Source organism: Phyllopteryx taeniolatus, chromosome 15, assembly GCF_024500385.1.
Source record: "Phyllopteryx taeniolatus isolate TA_2022b chromosome 15, UOR_Ptae_1.2, whole genome shotgun sequence".
Taxonomy (NCBI): domain Eukaryota; kingdom Metazoa; phylum Chordata; class Actinopteri; order Syngnathiformes; family Syngnathidae; genus Phyllopteryx; species Phyllopteryx taeniolatus.
This window is the reverse complement of record NC_084516.1, coordinates 19,977,350-19,993,558: the sequence shown is the minus strand read 5'-3', so window position 1 is coordinate 19,993,558 and position 16,209 is coordinate 19,977,350. Positions and strand designations below refer to the sequence as shown.

Here is a 16,209-nt window from a genome sequence, read left to right as displayed (position 1 = left end):
TCTCCTCGGTCCTCTCAGTGTCCCACTTCTTCTTCGCCAACCTTTTTCCTTTTATGATTTCCTGTACTGTGAAGTTCCACCACCAAGTCTCCTTCTCTCCTTTCCTGCCAGAAGATACACCAAGTACTCTCCTGCCTGCCTCTCTGATCACCTTGGGTGCAGTGGTCCAGTCTTCTGGAAGCTCCTCCCGTCCACCGAGAGCCTGTCCCACCTCTTCCCGAAAAGCTGCACAACACTCTTCCTGTCTCAGCTTCCACATAATGGTTCCCTTCTCTGCCTTTGTCTTCCTAATCTTCCTCCCCACCACCAGAGTCATCTTACACACCACCATCCTATGCTGTCTAGCCACACTCTCCCCTACCACTACCTTACAGTCGCTAACCTCCTTCAGATGACATCGTCTGCACAAGATGTAATCCACCTGCGTACTTCTACCCCAGCTCTTGTAGGTCACCCTATGTTCGTGCCTCTTCTGGAAAAAAAGTGTTCACTACAGCCATTTGCATCCTTGTTGCAAAGTCTACCACCATCTGTCCCTCCAAGTTCCTTTCCTGGATGCCATACTTACTCATCACCGCTATTTCCTTCACCAGCATGTCCATTACAATCTGCACCAATTACGACTCTCTCTCTGTCTGGGAAGCTCAGAACTATTTCGTCGAGCTCCTTCCAGAATTTCTCTTTCACCTCTAGGTCGCATCCTACCTGTGGGGCATAGCCACTAATCACATGATACATAACACCCTCAATTTCAAGTTTCAGCCTCATCACTCGATCTGATACTCTTTTCACCTCCAAGACAACTCTTCTTTTAAAATAACCCCGACTCCATTTCTCTTCTCATCTACACCATGGTAAAATAATTTAAACCCTGCCCCTAAACTTCTAGCCTTACTGCCTTTCCACCTGGTCTCCTGGACACACAATATATCAACCTTTCTCCTAATCATCATGTCAACCAACTCCCGAGATTTTCCAGTCATAGTCTCAACATTCAAAGTCCCCACATTCAGTTCTAGGCTCTGTGCTTTCCTCTTCTCTTTCTGCCGAAGAACCCGCTTTCCACCTCTTCTTCTTGTTTGACTTCAACCCACAGTAGCTGAATTTCCAACGGCGCCCTGCAGGTTGACTGCGCCGGTGGCGGACGTTGTTAACCCGGGCCACGACCGATCCGGTATGGAATTCTTTGGATGAACGCTCATATTTGTTTGGCAAAGTATTAAGCCGGATGCCCTTCCTGACGCAACCCTCTGCATTTATCCGGGCTTGGGACCGCCCTACAGTTTGAGAGTCAGACTTGTGCCCCCCATTGGGCTGGATTTTAGTTTGATCTTAACAATTAAATTTAAAATTACGATAAACCAGAAGTAACGCAAGCGTCGCATCCAGCTCATTCTTTTCCCCTAAATTAATTAAATTCTTATTTGACCCATAAACGCTACACCCCTGTTAAAAATCCAGGTTTTTGCGATATAAAAAATTAGACCAAGAAAAATTCATTCATTTCCATACCGCTTATCCTCAGTAGGGTCACAGGCGTGCTGGAGCCTATCCCAGCTGACTCTGGGCGAGAGGTGGGGTACACCCTGAACTGGTCGCCAGCCAATTGCAGGGCATATATAAACAAACAAACATTCACACTCACTTTCACACCTATGGGTTTTCAATGAACCTACCATGCATGTTTTTGGGATGTGGGGGGAAACCAGAGTACCAAGAGAAAAGCCACGCAGGCACGGGGTGAACATGCAAACCCCTCACTTGTGAAGTTGGATTTGAACCTGGGTCCTCAGAACTGTGAGGCAGATGTGCTAACCAGCCGCCCACCGTGCCCCAACGAGGATAAATAATTCATTCATTCATTTTCCTTCCCGCTTATCCTCACTCGGAGGCGAGGTGGAGCCTATCCCGCCTATCTTTGGGCGAGAGTCGGGGTACACCCTGAACTGGTCGCCAGCCAATCGCAGGGTACATAATTTACAGTTTAAACAAACAACATTCACACTCACATTCACACCTATGAGCAATTTAGGGTCCTCAATTAACCTACCATGCATGTTTTTGGGATGTGGGAGGAAACCGGAGAACCCGGAGAAAACCAACGCAGGCACAGGGAGAACATGCAAACACCACACAGGCAAGGCAAGATTTGAACTCAGGTCTTCAGAACTGTGAGTCGGCTGTGCTAACCAGTCGCCCACCATGCCGCCCAAAGATAAATCACCCAAAAAAAAAATAATAATTCAAACATTAATGTGACCTGTACAACTCAAATGAAAAACCAATCTTTTAAAGAGGGTAAGTAAAAAATAATTATAATAATTAAAATCTGGTGGCACGGTGAGCGGCTGGTTAGCGCGTCTACCTCACAGTTCTGAGGTCCGGGGTTCAATCCCCCGCCCCGCCTATGTGGAGTTTGCATGTTCTCCCCGTGCCTGCGTAGGTTTTCTCCGGGCACTCCGGTTTCCTCCCACATCCCAAAAACATGCATGCTAGGTTAATTGACAACTCTAAATTGCCTGTTGGTGTGAATGTGAGTGTGAATGGTTGTTTGTTTGTATGTGCCCTGCGATTGGCTGGCAACCAGTTCAGGGCCGCCTCCTGCCCGATTATAGCTGGGATAGGCTCCAGCACGCCTGCGACCCTAGTGAGGACAAACGGCTCAGATGGATGGATGGATGGATAATTAAAACCTGAGATAATATAGCTCCACAAGTGTGCACACCCTCTTACAACTGGAGATATGGCTATTTCAGAATTCACCGATAATGTTACAACCCCAAATTCCAATGAAGTTGGGACGTTGTGTGAAACATAAATAAAAACAGAATACAATGATTTGCAATTAATGTTCAACCTATATTTAATTGAATACACTACAAAGATAAGATATGTATTGTTCAAACTGAAAAACTTTATTGTTTTGTTTGTCATTTTTTATATCACACAAATAATCATTAACTTGGAATTTTATGGCCGCAACACTTCCAAAAAAAGTTGGGACAGGTGGCAAAAAAGACTGAGAAAGTTGAGGAATGCTCAAACAAACACCTGTTTGGAACATCCCACAGGTGAACAGGCTTATTGGAAACAGGTGGGTGCCATGATTGGATATAAAAGGAGCATCCCTGAATTGCTCAGTCATTCACAAGCAAAAATGGGGCGAGGTTCACCTCTTTGTGAACAAGTGCATAAGAAAATAATCGAACAGTTTAAGGACAATGTTCCTCAACGTATAATTGCAAGGAATTTTGGGAATTCATCATCTACGGGCCATAATTTCATCAAAAGGTTCAGAGTATCTGGAGAAATCACTGCATGTAAGCCGCAAGGCCGAAAACCAACATTGAATGCCGTTGACCTTCGATCCCTCAGGCTGGACTGCATCAAAAACCGACATCGATGTGTAAAGGATATCACCACATGGGCTCAGGAACACCTCAGAAAACCAATGTCAGTAAATACAGTTCGGCGCTATATCCGTAAGTGCAACTTGAAAGTCTACTATGCAAAGCAAAGCCCTTTATCAACAACACCCAGAAATGCCGCCGGCTTCTCTGGGCCCGAGCTCATCTAAGATGGACTGATGCAAAGAGGAAAAGCGTTCTGTGGTATTTCAAATTGTTTTGTGTCCTCCGGGCCAAAGAGGAAAAGAACCATCCGGACTGTTATGGACGCAAAGTTCAAAAGCCAGCATCTGTGATGGTATGGTGCTGTGTTAGTGCCAATGGCATGGGTAACTTACACATCTGTGAAGGCACCATTAATGCTGAACGGTACCTACATGTTTTAGAGAAACATATGCTGCCATCCAAGCAACGTCTTTTTCATGGACGCCCCTGCTTATTTCAGCAAGACAATGCCAAACCACATTCTGCATGTGTTACAACAGCGTGGCTTCGTAGTAAAAGAGTGCAGGTACAAGACTGGTCTGCCTGCAGTCCAGACCTGTCTCCCATTGAAAATGTGTGGCGCATTATGAAGCGTAAATACGACAACTGAGACCCCGGACTGTTAAACAGCTTAAGCTGTACATCAAGCAAGAATGGGAAATAATTCCACCTACAAAGCTTCAACAATTAGTTTCCTCAGTTCCCAAAGGTTTATTGAATGTTGTTAAAAAAAGGTGACGTAACACAGTGGGAAACATGACCCTGTCCCAGCTTTTTTGGAACGAGTTGCAGCCATAAATTTCTAAGTTAATGATTATTTGCTAAAAACAATAAGGTTTAACAGTTTGAACATTAAATATCTTGTCTTTGTTGTGTATTCAATTAAATATCGGTTGAACATCATTTGCAAATCATTGTATTCTGTTTTTATTTATGTTTAACACAACATCCCAACTGCATTGGAATTGGGGTTGTAAATGGGGGTCAGCACACACCTGTCACTATTTAAAGTGCCTCTGATTAACCTGAAATAAAGTTTAGATATTCTGGTTGGCTTTTCCTGACATTCTTTTTCTTCACAGTAAAGGCCTGAAGGTTTTCTACTAACACTGACTGCTATTTGGAACTGTTCATAATTCCCTCCACTTTGAGTAAGGCCCTAGTTCCAGAGGAAAAAAAACAGCCCCAAAGCATAATGCTGCCACCACTATCCTTCACTGTCGGTTTGGCGTTATGTTATTATAAACACTATAAATGTCATTGCACTAATGTTACGCAAAAGCTTGTTTCATATTTTTCTGACAGCTTGAAAAACCATTAAAAACTGTTATCTCATTCAGTGGTTTGCCAAAAATTACAAACTTGTCATTGGCTTGATTTGCAATGTAGCCAGTTGATAAAGTGCATTATATATCCTCCAATCTTAAGTATCCCATGAGTGTTTTTGATATCCGGCAAAAATGAGGTCATGGAGAATGTATTGCAGAAAAGGAGAATATGAACTTTCAGATTGTGAGAAGTGTATGATATCTTTATTCTTTATCTTTATTTTATTCATTTCACTCAACTATTAGTCTTCCCACATCTGTTCTGACTCTGACTTCATTCCAGACTCACTCAAGACAGAATGAAAGGTTGGAGCTGAGTTATGTTCTTGCTGATAATGCAGTGTAACATGAAGTCTAAGCAAAGCTGCTTTGACACCAAGATGGTTAACATATATCACCACCAGTCGAGTTTTGCTTTCAAGATTCACATGTAAACGGTCGTAATCACGTTTAACAACCCACAGTGAAAAGGAATGCTTAGTGTAAAGTTACTCATTTATTACCATACACTAACGGCTTCTGGTTGTCTTTATTATTCATTTTTATTTCTTTGCTAGTTAATCAATCTAAAAAATGTGACACTTGTGTAATTTAGTATTTGTATACTGTATGTATTGTTTGTATTCTTCAGCACTGAACATGCTGCCCATGATTCTTAAGACATAAGAATATATGCCCATCTCGTGAAGGTTACATTTATGCTTTTTATTATAAAGATATCATTGTCTCTAGTGCAGTGTACTTTACTGTAGAAATGGTGATAACACAAGCTGTTCATCAGAAACCATTAAAACTACATACAGGTATAACAGTACAGAAACAGAAACCTGTGAACATTCTCAAATGAGGACCTCAAAACCTGTGGTAACCCCGGCTGGTTGTTCGTGAAAAGTACATCGAGTTCGAGAAGGGACAAGAGCGTGGTGGATGAGAAAGGGGGACAGACGCAACAATACTGCCATTCCATACGTATTTACTTCTGTCTGAAGTATTTTCAACCGACATAACAGTCTGGTATACTTCAAACCTACTCACACCCTGAGACAAAGGCTGGTACACCCCAAAGACCAGACACTCCGTAGGCAGAAAATCAATCTGGTGTATGCGGTCAAGTGCCATGAGGAATGCACACATGCATATATTGGGGGAACAAAGCAAACACTGAGCAAGCGTATGTGACAACACAGACTGGCCAATTCTTCAGGTCGAGACTCAGCTATCTTCCTGCACCACAAAGAGAGACAGTCTTTTGAGGACAAAAATGTGCATGTTCTGGACAGAGAAAATAAATGAAAGAGGAGTTACAGAGGCCATCTACGTGAAGGTGAAAAGACCATCTCTAAACATCTAAACAGAGGATGGGGCTTACAACACCACCTATATCCCACATCCAATGCCATCCTTTCGTCCATTCCAAAGGGACTCAAAATTTCTGCCTCCAACAAATAAACAAAAACACGGCCCTACTTGGACTTGAGGCTGCTCCACAACCTTTTTATGACTAAACGGGATATTGTGGGAGTTCATAGCCAATGACGTTGATGGACAGTGAAGTCCATTTTCTGTGAATTTATCACCGTAGTCTGACAGTAGACTAGTGATGCGCAAGCTCGTTACAACGAGCCATTTCCCAACAAATACGTTGATGATTTTCATTTAAAAAAAAATATAAAAAATATCTATTTTAATTATTATAATTAAAATTATATTCTTTGTCCGTTCCGTCAAAATTAGGAAAAACGTGTGGTGGTCGTCTCTGATGCTCGGGGGCGGACGTTCATTCAAGGATTGATTGGGGTATGGTCACATATTTTTAATACGATATGGTTCACAACCAGGAAACAAAATGTTATGCAGCCTAGCAAGCTACTGTTTGCACTAACAGTTGTACGTAAACATGCCGGGGTTCTGTCGAATCATGCTCTAAAGCTTCAGTAAACATCGGTTTGTGCGCGTGAATAAATGTTGACATCGGCGTGCAAGTATGTTGACAACGGCAAGCACGGAAGGCGATGCGCCGGTCACAATACGCAATCCTATTGGTCGACTTCAAGGTGCGCCGTCAGATAGTTGTCGTTGATATGTCGCACGACACTATCCAAAGAAATCTAACATGCTAGACTTTTCATTTTGGCGTCATAGGGCTATCGTAGGGCCAAATTATTGGTCATGGATTATGTCACACTACAAGAAGTTTGGCGCTCCTGACAAAATATGTCGGGCCCGATCTGGGAAATCGCCTGTGATAGCTAATCAGGCCAAAATCCTGTAGTCTGATCTAGGCATTAGTTTTACGGAGATTTGGGACACAAAGTGAGATGAAGGTACTGTAAAGATCATCCATCCATCCATTTTCTGAGCCGCTTCTCCTCACTAGGGTCGCGGGCGTGCTGGTGCCTATCCCGGCAATCATCGGGCAGGAGGCGGGGTACACCCTGAACTGGTTGCCAGCCAATACAGGGCACATACAAACAAACAACCATTCGCACTCACACCTACGGGCAATTTAGAGTTGTCAATTAACCGACCATGCATGTTTTTGGGATGTGGGAGGAAACCGGAGTGCCGGAGAAAACCCACCCAAGCACGGGGAGAACATGCAAACTCCACACAGGCGGGGCCGGGGATTGAACCCCGATCTTCCAAACTGTGAGGCAGACGCTCTAACCAGTCGTCCACCGTGCCACCTCTGTAAAGATCAATATTAAGAAAACAATGGGTAATGTTGTTAATATCCATAAGGTTGGGTTGTCATGCTTTTATTTTTTTATCCATTCTAAAAGGAGGTGTACGACTCATAGCGACAAGACTCAAAATGTAGTTACAACTTAATTACTTACATTAACCTTAAAAAATAGCTTGGAGATGATTTAATTTGGCACTTGACAACCCATAATACCAACTGTCAAGTAATAATGAGACCTCCGTCGTTTGTTGGCTTGAGCTTTTCAATAGCTACTTAGCAGGGCAAAAAAACCTGAACATGCAGCAAAGACTCTATAAATTCCGCTAACAACCCGGGCTCCTCAGGCCTGGTACACACATAAAGATCTTCCCACACTTAAAAGATTTTTTTATCTGCTACAGACTCCACACATAAAGATGAAAGTTTTGGTCTTCATGTGTGTGGTGTACTCCAAGAATCGCAACACAGCAGACCACAGACATAAAGATTGTATTGCACACCCGATCTCGAAGTCTCACGTGATCACACATCATCACACAAAACCAACGAAGAAGAAACTTCAGGGTACGTGCCAATGTTTCCCAGGTGTAAGCACAAAAACAGGCCAATTGTCTTTATGCGCGTACAAGGCCTAAGATGTATGACTTTAAATTATGATAATGTGTGTATCTATTTTTAATGGGGTTTTTTTCAAGTGATGATACTGATAACGCAGATGTTTTGGTCACTACAATCCTGAAATTAAATTGTCATTATTTTTCATTTCTACATTTAATCACAATTATTTGAACTTAATGCTTTGCATGTGATACAGAGAAATGTCCATATTGAAAGTTAAAGAGATGCGTTTCTATAGGCCACTTTACATGGAAAAAATGTTTTGTGTTTTGAGATGAAAATGGTAAATGGACTCCACGTATATAGCATCTATACAGTGGATAGTATATATAACTTATATATACTCATGTGATTGAACGTATACTATTATTTTATGTCGTAAGCATGCATATTCGGTATTTAAAACTAAGTACTTACAACAGATATTGGTTAGCAGGTTAGAGGTGGGCATTTTCTTTATCGGCATTACAAAGTGCATCTGAACACTGAGTTGGTGTGCATGTTTTTTTAGGTTTACACTACAAGTATGAACATTGCTATAGTTAGGATTTTCATTTTCTCCTCCCACATTTCAAAAACATACATTAGCAATGTAACAAGTGGCTGCCACCTTTGTGGAATTTTCTAACAAAACAAGAACAACAAAAACATGGAATGAGCACCTCCAACGCCTCTAAAACCCTCCATACGAAATATAAATTCACAAAAAAACCAATTGATTACTAAAGTACGTGACCTATTCTACTGCCCACACTGCTGTTCTCACAAATAATGTTCCATTTGGACTACTTAATTCGAGTTGTTAGGATGTTTTTTTTTTGTTTGTTTGTTTTTGCTTTTTTGATGGCGTTTGAAACATCATGGTAATTTTGACTTACAGAGCCCCTCGGAATTTTGGCTCGCACAAGCTTATTGGTGGATATACAGTATTTAACAGAAACTTGTCAGCCTATAGGGGGAAGGGTTGGCAGACGAAAAGAAAGGGTTGATGTGATATGTTGAGCAACAATCAAGTTATATTGTTTTACTCTAATTTGAAAGCATTTTCTGAAAAAAAGGCTAATTTTTCCAACACACACAAAAAAAAAAACGCGGCACGGTGGCCGACTGGTTAGAGCGTGTCCCTCAAAGTTCTGAGGCTCAGAAAATGGATGGATGGATGGACAAAAAATAAGAATTCTTTTCTGGAAGCCATCATCTGATTTTCCAAATTCCTAGTGCATTGCACTCAGGGTGACGAGGCCATTCCAGTCAGACTTGGCATTTTGACAGACTGTGATTTTTGGGAAATATTGTCACCTTGCTAGAGACATGTTAGGTTAATTCATTCATTCATTCATTTTCCGTACCACTTATTCTCACTAGGGTCGCGGGCTTGATGGAGCCTACCCCAGCTATCTTTGTGCGAGAGGCGGGGTACACCCTGAACTGGTTGCCAGCCAATCGTACGGCACATATAAACAAACAACCATTCGCACTATCATTCACACCTACGGGCAATTTCGAGTTTTCAGTGAACCTACCATGCATGTTTTTGGGATGTGGGAGGAAACGGGAGTACCCGGAGAAAACCCATGCAGGCAGGAGGAGAACATGCAAACTCCACACAGGCGAAGCCAGATTTGATCTGTGCTAACCAGTCGTCCACTGTGCCGCTATGTTAGGTTAATTTCAGATTAAATTGTCCAGAAATGTGAATGGCGGTTTAATTTCTATGTGCTCTCCAATTGCCTGGCGACCAGATCAATTTGTAGCCTGCCCTCTGGCCCAAAGAAAGCTGTGATGGATTGATGTTTTGAAAGTGTTTGCGTCATCATCATTCGGGTTGGGCGTCGTTTGAATTTGAGCGGTTCCGATTCCGGTTCCTTATTTCGATTCCGGTTCCAAACGATTCTTAAATTCCGATTCTTTTAGGGGGCTGGGTCAAAAATGTTTGCATGGTTTAAATAAAGGGTGTCCAAATTATGAACATCCATTTTCTTAGCAGCCCGCAGCCTAGACTAAAGTGAACATTTGACTCGGGGTTCTTTTCAACCAATATCAATATCAAACCTATGAACAAAAAGGCAATGTGTGTGGAACTAACCCAATTGACTTAATATTCCTTCATTAATGTTTCAGCTAAAAGTTAAATATAGCATTGTAAAAATAGTTATTTGGGACTGTTTAATCACGTCAAATGCTTTATATGTACAAGTTTTAACTGTCTGGACTTCATGTTTTAAGCTTGTAGCCTTTTATTTTGAAGGGTACGCACCGGAACTCAGCATCTACCCACCGATGAGGCACAAGGTTAGTGTTTGTGTTACGGTGAGATAACGCCGTGCAGAGCGGGAGGGAGAACGTCAGACCCTCCTTTGCACAACATAATCTTATGCCAAGTGTTGCACTGAGGCGACTAGTCATTATTTTTAACAAAGTTAAGCCACACTTTTGTTCGCTGCCACCGCTGCTGGGCATGAGCACGTCTTCGTGCGCCCTCTTCTTCGTGAGTTTTCGCCGCTTCTTTGTTGGTTTTCGCCACTTTCTTCTTCAGGGTGGGCATACCGTAGGGATCGAAACTGGGAACCAACATTTTTTAATTTGAACGATTCCGGGAGAACCGGAACAATCGGTTCTCAATGCCTCATCATCGTCATCAACATCATCATCATAACCCGATTGTGTCTTTCACTAAACTGGCAGACAAAATGTTTCTGTAGGATTCTGAGTTCCTATTGCTGCTGTCATCCTGAGTTACAGTATAGATGAGTGAGGTTGTTCAAGAAAAAAATTAAAATAAAAAAACATGCAGGACCAAGCTGTGACATTACCTCCGCTATGTTTCACAGATAAGCTTAAATGTTTGGGATTGTGAGCAGATCCCTGCCTTCTCCAAACGTTTCCATCATTTTGATAAAAGTTCATCTTTGTCTCATCAGTCAATAAAACTGGAATATTCTGGGCTTTTCTCTGTACCTTTGGCGATTCATATTGCGCATAATTTACCATATTGCGGGATGGATGGATATAAAAAATTTTGTAGTAAAAGAAACACTTCCTCACCTAAAACTAATTTAAAAAATAATTTGAGTAATATTAGAGAAGGTCAGAAATTTAGAAGATCAATAATGTTCATACAGCTTTAAAATATGTATAAATAATCAAAATACATATGTGGTCACACACACTTTTATTTATTTGTTTATTTATTGTGGGAGTGGTCCAGAACCTAAGCCCCGCTATAAACGAGCGATTACTGCTGTACTGCACTGCAATGGCCGATGTTCGCATAACGCAGCTTCACAATTGATATTTTTCATGTTAATTACACCTCTAACTGGTATAAATGTAATAAGGCAAAAAAACCACCTCTTTGTGTTGTTTGCTAGCCAGGTTGAAGTGCTTCATTCATTCATTCTTTGGCACAGCAGCACTGCCATTTAATTTCGGGAATTGTGCTGGTGTTTAAAGTGTTTATTTGACAAATTATCACTAAGCAAGGTATATTTGGAATAAGTCTAAACAGAGCACAGGGAGCATATTACCCAGTATTATATAACTATGAGGCTACAGTTACACTGAAGAAGTTAATGTTCAGTAGACAGTAGTAGTCTCATTCTAACTAACTGCCAGCTATATAACAAAGATGACAGTAAAGATGAAATGTGCTGCAACCCAAGCAAAATAAACAGTGCGCTGCTGTGGAATTCAGACGTAACTCACTCAGGCGCCTGGCACAGTGCCAATTTGAGATCAATTTCAGTAGGTCATGAAAGGATTATCGAAGTTCAACACAATGTAAACCCAACAGCATGTGCACTTCTGTCACTCTATCAACACTCCTGAGAAAACAAACGCTGATGAGAGAGCCAAGCCGCCGAGAGGTTTTCTTGAACTTAATCTAGATGGAGTACTTATGGATTGGATTTGGCGCCTGTTTCTACATATGCAATTGAAAAACTTATTGTGAGCATGATAAGAGACAAGCTTAGTTGTAGCTTGACTTCTGGTCACTCAGTTAACATATTTTCAAATATGAGCATTTACACCACAGATCCTATTACGTGCATTTCTTTTTAACGCAAACCATACTATTGTATTCTGTACTAATTAGTATTTATCAGGCACTATAATCACATGATACTAGAGGTTGTACCTCTAATTGAGATGAAACCAGATTTTGAAAGTATGTCTCAACAGCTTGCTCTTTTTCTGGTTCACACTCCAAAAGTCAGAATAACTCACACACACACACACACACACACACAAATCTCTCTCTCTCTCTCTCTCTCTCTCTCTCTCTATCAATGTACATGTTTAAGATCATCAAACAAATGTAAATATGAGACAAATGTAACCCAAGTGAACTTAAAATGCTGTTTTTAAATGGTGAGTTCATTTATTAAGGGGAAAAAAATTACTCAAAGTTACCTGGCCCTGTGTGAAAAAGTAATTACACCGCTTGTTAAATCATGAAATAATTGTGGCTAATCACAACTTTTGGTTAGTTTTCACTGATCACACTCAAACCTGATTACCTTCAGATCTGTTCAATGAAGAAATCACTTAAACATTAAATAAACTAATTGACATGTATCAGTCTGGAAAGGGTTACAAAGCCATTTCTAAAGCTTTAGGATTCCAGCGAACGATAGGGAGAGCCATTAGCCTCATATAGATACACCATGAAACAGTGGTGAACCTTCCCAGGAGTGGCTGTCCTACTTCTAAAAAACTGCAGGTCTCCCTTTGCCTCAGTTAAGGTCAGTGTTCGTGACACAACAATAAGAAAGAGACTGGTCAAAAATGACATTCATGGCAGAGTTTCAAGGCGAAAATCACTGCTGATCAAATAGAACATAAAGGCTCATATTACTTACTTACTTACTTAAAAAACACATCTGAATGATTCCCAAGACTTTTGGGAGAAAATGATATGGAGTGACGAGTTGAAGGTTGAGCTTTTTGGAAGGTGTGTGTCTCGTTACATCTGGCGAAATGGTGGCAGAGCATTTCAGAAAAAGATCATCCAACAGTCAAACATGGTGGTGGTAGTGTGTTGTTCTTGGGCTGCTTCGCTACTTCAGGACCTGGACAACTTACTGTGATTGATGGAACCATGAATTCTGCTCTTTAACAGAAAATGCTGAAGGAGAATGTTCAGCCATTAGTTTCTGACTTCAAGCTGAAGCGCATTTGGGCTCTGCAGCAGGATAATGATCCAAAACAAAACAGCAAGTCAACTTCACAATGGCTTTAAAAAAACAAAATAAAGGTTTTGGAGTGGCCTAGTCAAAGCCCGGACTTGAATCTGATTGAAATGAAGTGAAATGCCGTTCATGCTCAAAAACCCTCAATTTTGTTTGAATTAAATCAATTCTGCAAGGAAGAGTGGGCAAAAAAAAAAAACTTTATCGAGGTGTGAAAGACTCATTGCCAGCTACAGAAAACGCTTGATTTCAGTTGTTGCTGCTGAGAATGGCCCAACCAATAAGGTTTAGCGGACCATTCCTTTTTCCACACAGGGCCAGGTAACAGGTTTTTCCATATAATACATGTATTTAGTCGAATAACTATCCCGTTGTGTGACTTAGTAACAACTGACCATGGGCCCAATCTCAAGTTTAGGATAGGCTGCAATAGATAGGATGATGGCTACTGTTTATGATGATGTTTTCTTTGTGGTGTCTTATTATGTTTACAAACTGCATGGCTAACAATGCCAAAAAGAGTTCTAGTTTTAATACTACATTAAATATTGTTCTGAACCCAGATTCGCTGTGAACAAGAGTTGTTTTTTTTCCTCAACAAGTTGGTCATTTATATCATGAATATTCAGTCCAAATAAACATAAATCATTTGAAAACCTTGTTTTGTTGTTTTTTGTCTACCAAAGAGGAGGGTATCATGCAAAGGAGCTATGTGAATGTAAAATGTGAATAAATTATGTTCACAGCACTATCTTCTAACATTTGAGCAACCACCACAACTTGTTCGTGGCACATCAGGCAAAGTTGACAGCCCCACACGAAGGGGTTGAAAATGCCATTTTTACTTAAATAGCACTACCACTTGTCATATAGTACAACAGCAGGTTCTAGTACATTTTCACATGAAGCTCGTGCAGCCTCACATCGCCCCAATGTCATCATTTTACCCATCCTTAATTGATAACAGACAATAGACAAGTTGTTATAGCAATATGCAAAAGTACCTTGTTGGGCCTCAATTTGATAAATCGTTCTATAGCGAGCGAGGGTTCAAAGAGTGAAATGCTGGACAATAATAAAACGTTCGTGCATGGTGCTCGTTTGAAAGACATTCCAAAAAAACAACATGCGTTTGAATTCAATACTTCACAGTTACGTCACCGATTGAAACCCGTTCTGTGTCATTTATAGGACTCATTTAAATGCAATACAATTTGTATGTAATTGAATTGCGATACGTTGTCTGGGCTACTTTAGGCTACAATTGAGGCTTCTCTTACCAGACTCTCCTCCGTCATCATGCAAGCGTAGAAAATCTTCGGGGGTGACCGAGCACACGCTAATGAGGCCCGAGGAGGGTTAGGGTCAAGGGAGACCACCAGCGCCACATCTCGTCCGTTAATTACGGTGCCAAAGTGCGTTGCGGGTAGAAACGTCTGCTTGTCATGGATTTAAAACAAAGTCACTGGTCTTTCACCTGTCCTCCTCTTCTCAAGAACATTCTTTCCCTCACAGCCAGCATCCGCTCTCTCCTCCAGAACCGACATCGAATCATAAAGTCAGACTAGCCTGTGAAAATGGCTCGCCTACTCTCTCTGATGTGGCCAATCAGAATGCTAGTACAATGCTAATGCTAATACAATAGGAGACAGGATACTTCCGCTGGAAGACCGCCAGTCACTTGACTCCTGACCTGAAGAGATCCAGCCAACTAAGAAAAAAAAAAAATAATAATAATAATACAAAAACGTAAAAAAATTAAAAACTTCTCTGCACGTAAAATAGTCCCTCTTTTATTAACTTTCAATTCAACTGTATTTATGTATTATTATTATTATTATCCATATATATATATATATATACATATATACACATATACATATATATATATATATACATATATATATATATATATATATATATATATATATATATATATATATCCCCCAGAAGGGAAGGAAAAGAAGCCGTACACTCCCTTTATATTGACATACAGGATGTCCAGATTTTTTTAGTGCCTCTCATTGAAGTTGTTAGTAGATGACACTCCATGGCGATAGTCCAAAACATTTTTGGTGATCTAAAACTTAAATGATGACAAAAACCTGTGTTTTGAGATTATTAATGAGTCTTTGCAGAGTTCCTGTTTGACATCATGCTCGATGGCTGTTCAAACAGAGTTTGGAGAGTTTGGTTTTTGTATGAATTCATGGGCGTATTTCCTGGAATATTTGGTTGAATTTTGTATTGTACAACTTTTAGGGCATTCAATTAAAATTGTACCCAGTAGTGGTGCCTTGTGATACAGGTTTAATTTGTTCCATGACCACACTCGTAACTCAAAACACTTCTCCATCTCAAATCATCTTTCCCAATGAAATGAATGGAAATGCCATTAATTTGTTCTATTTCCCCCAAAACATCCTTAAATGTTAAATTTTCAATGAGGAAAAATAGCACGATAGAATAGTTTACTGTACAAAAATATATAGTAATGACATCATTAAATGGAATGTGAAGAATTAAACAATTTATGCATCGTAGCGCATTCATTTAGGCTCCTTCTGGTGTGTGCCACTTCGCCACCGGGAGGCAGTATAATACAGTCATGCATGCACCCACAAACGAATAAGAGTTTCAGAACTCCTGTTCAAGCCATTTCATACTTTCCACATTGCACGTCTGCAGACCGCTTTGGACCGCACGCATACTGTGGATGGCACACGGTTTCATTTATACGACATTTCAGGGTTCATGTCAGTGCCCATTCCATGCATGCAAATTGGTTCATCCAATCAAAATGATAACTCCGCAAAGTGAAAAGAAAAAGAGGTCCTGTAAAACAAAGACACACTGTGCGACTACTGAATGTGAATATGAGAAGGGACGGAGAATTTTGGGCACTGGTGCAAAAATGAGAGGCAAAACATTTACTGTAGATGAACTAGTGTGTTGCCTTGACCCTTATATCCAGTACCAACACACACACAGGG

The 16,209-nt window shown here is 40.8% G+C and overlaps 1 protein-coding gene across 6 annotated transcripts in view; it reads right to left on the bottom strand.

The window, feature by feature from the left end:
* si:ch211-196i2.1 (collagen alpha-1(I) chain) overlaps window positions 1-14,845 on the bottom strand; it is a 144,478-nt gene extending 129,633 nt beyond the window's left edge. For 3 of the 6 annotated variants that reach the window (XM_061799041.1, XM_061799042.1, XM_061799040.1), the window contains exon 1: window positions 14,497-14,837. The gene's annotated coding sequence lies outside the window, so the exon portion shown is untranslated. Of the gene's footprint in view, window positions 1-14,496 lie in introns of all 6 variants that reach the window. The other 3 variants (XR_009792013.1, XR_009792014.1, XM_061799044.1) reach the window with 2 other exon arrangements.
* Window positions 14,846-16,209: the final 1,364 nt, after the last annotated feature.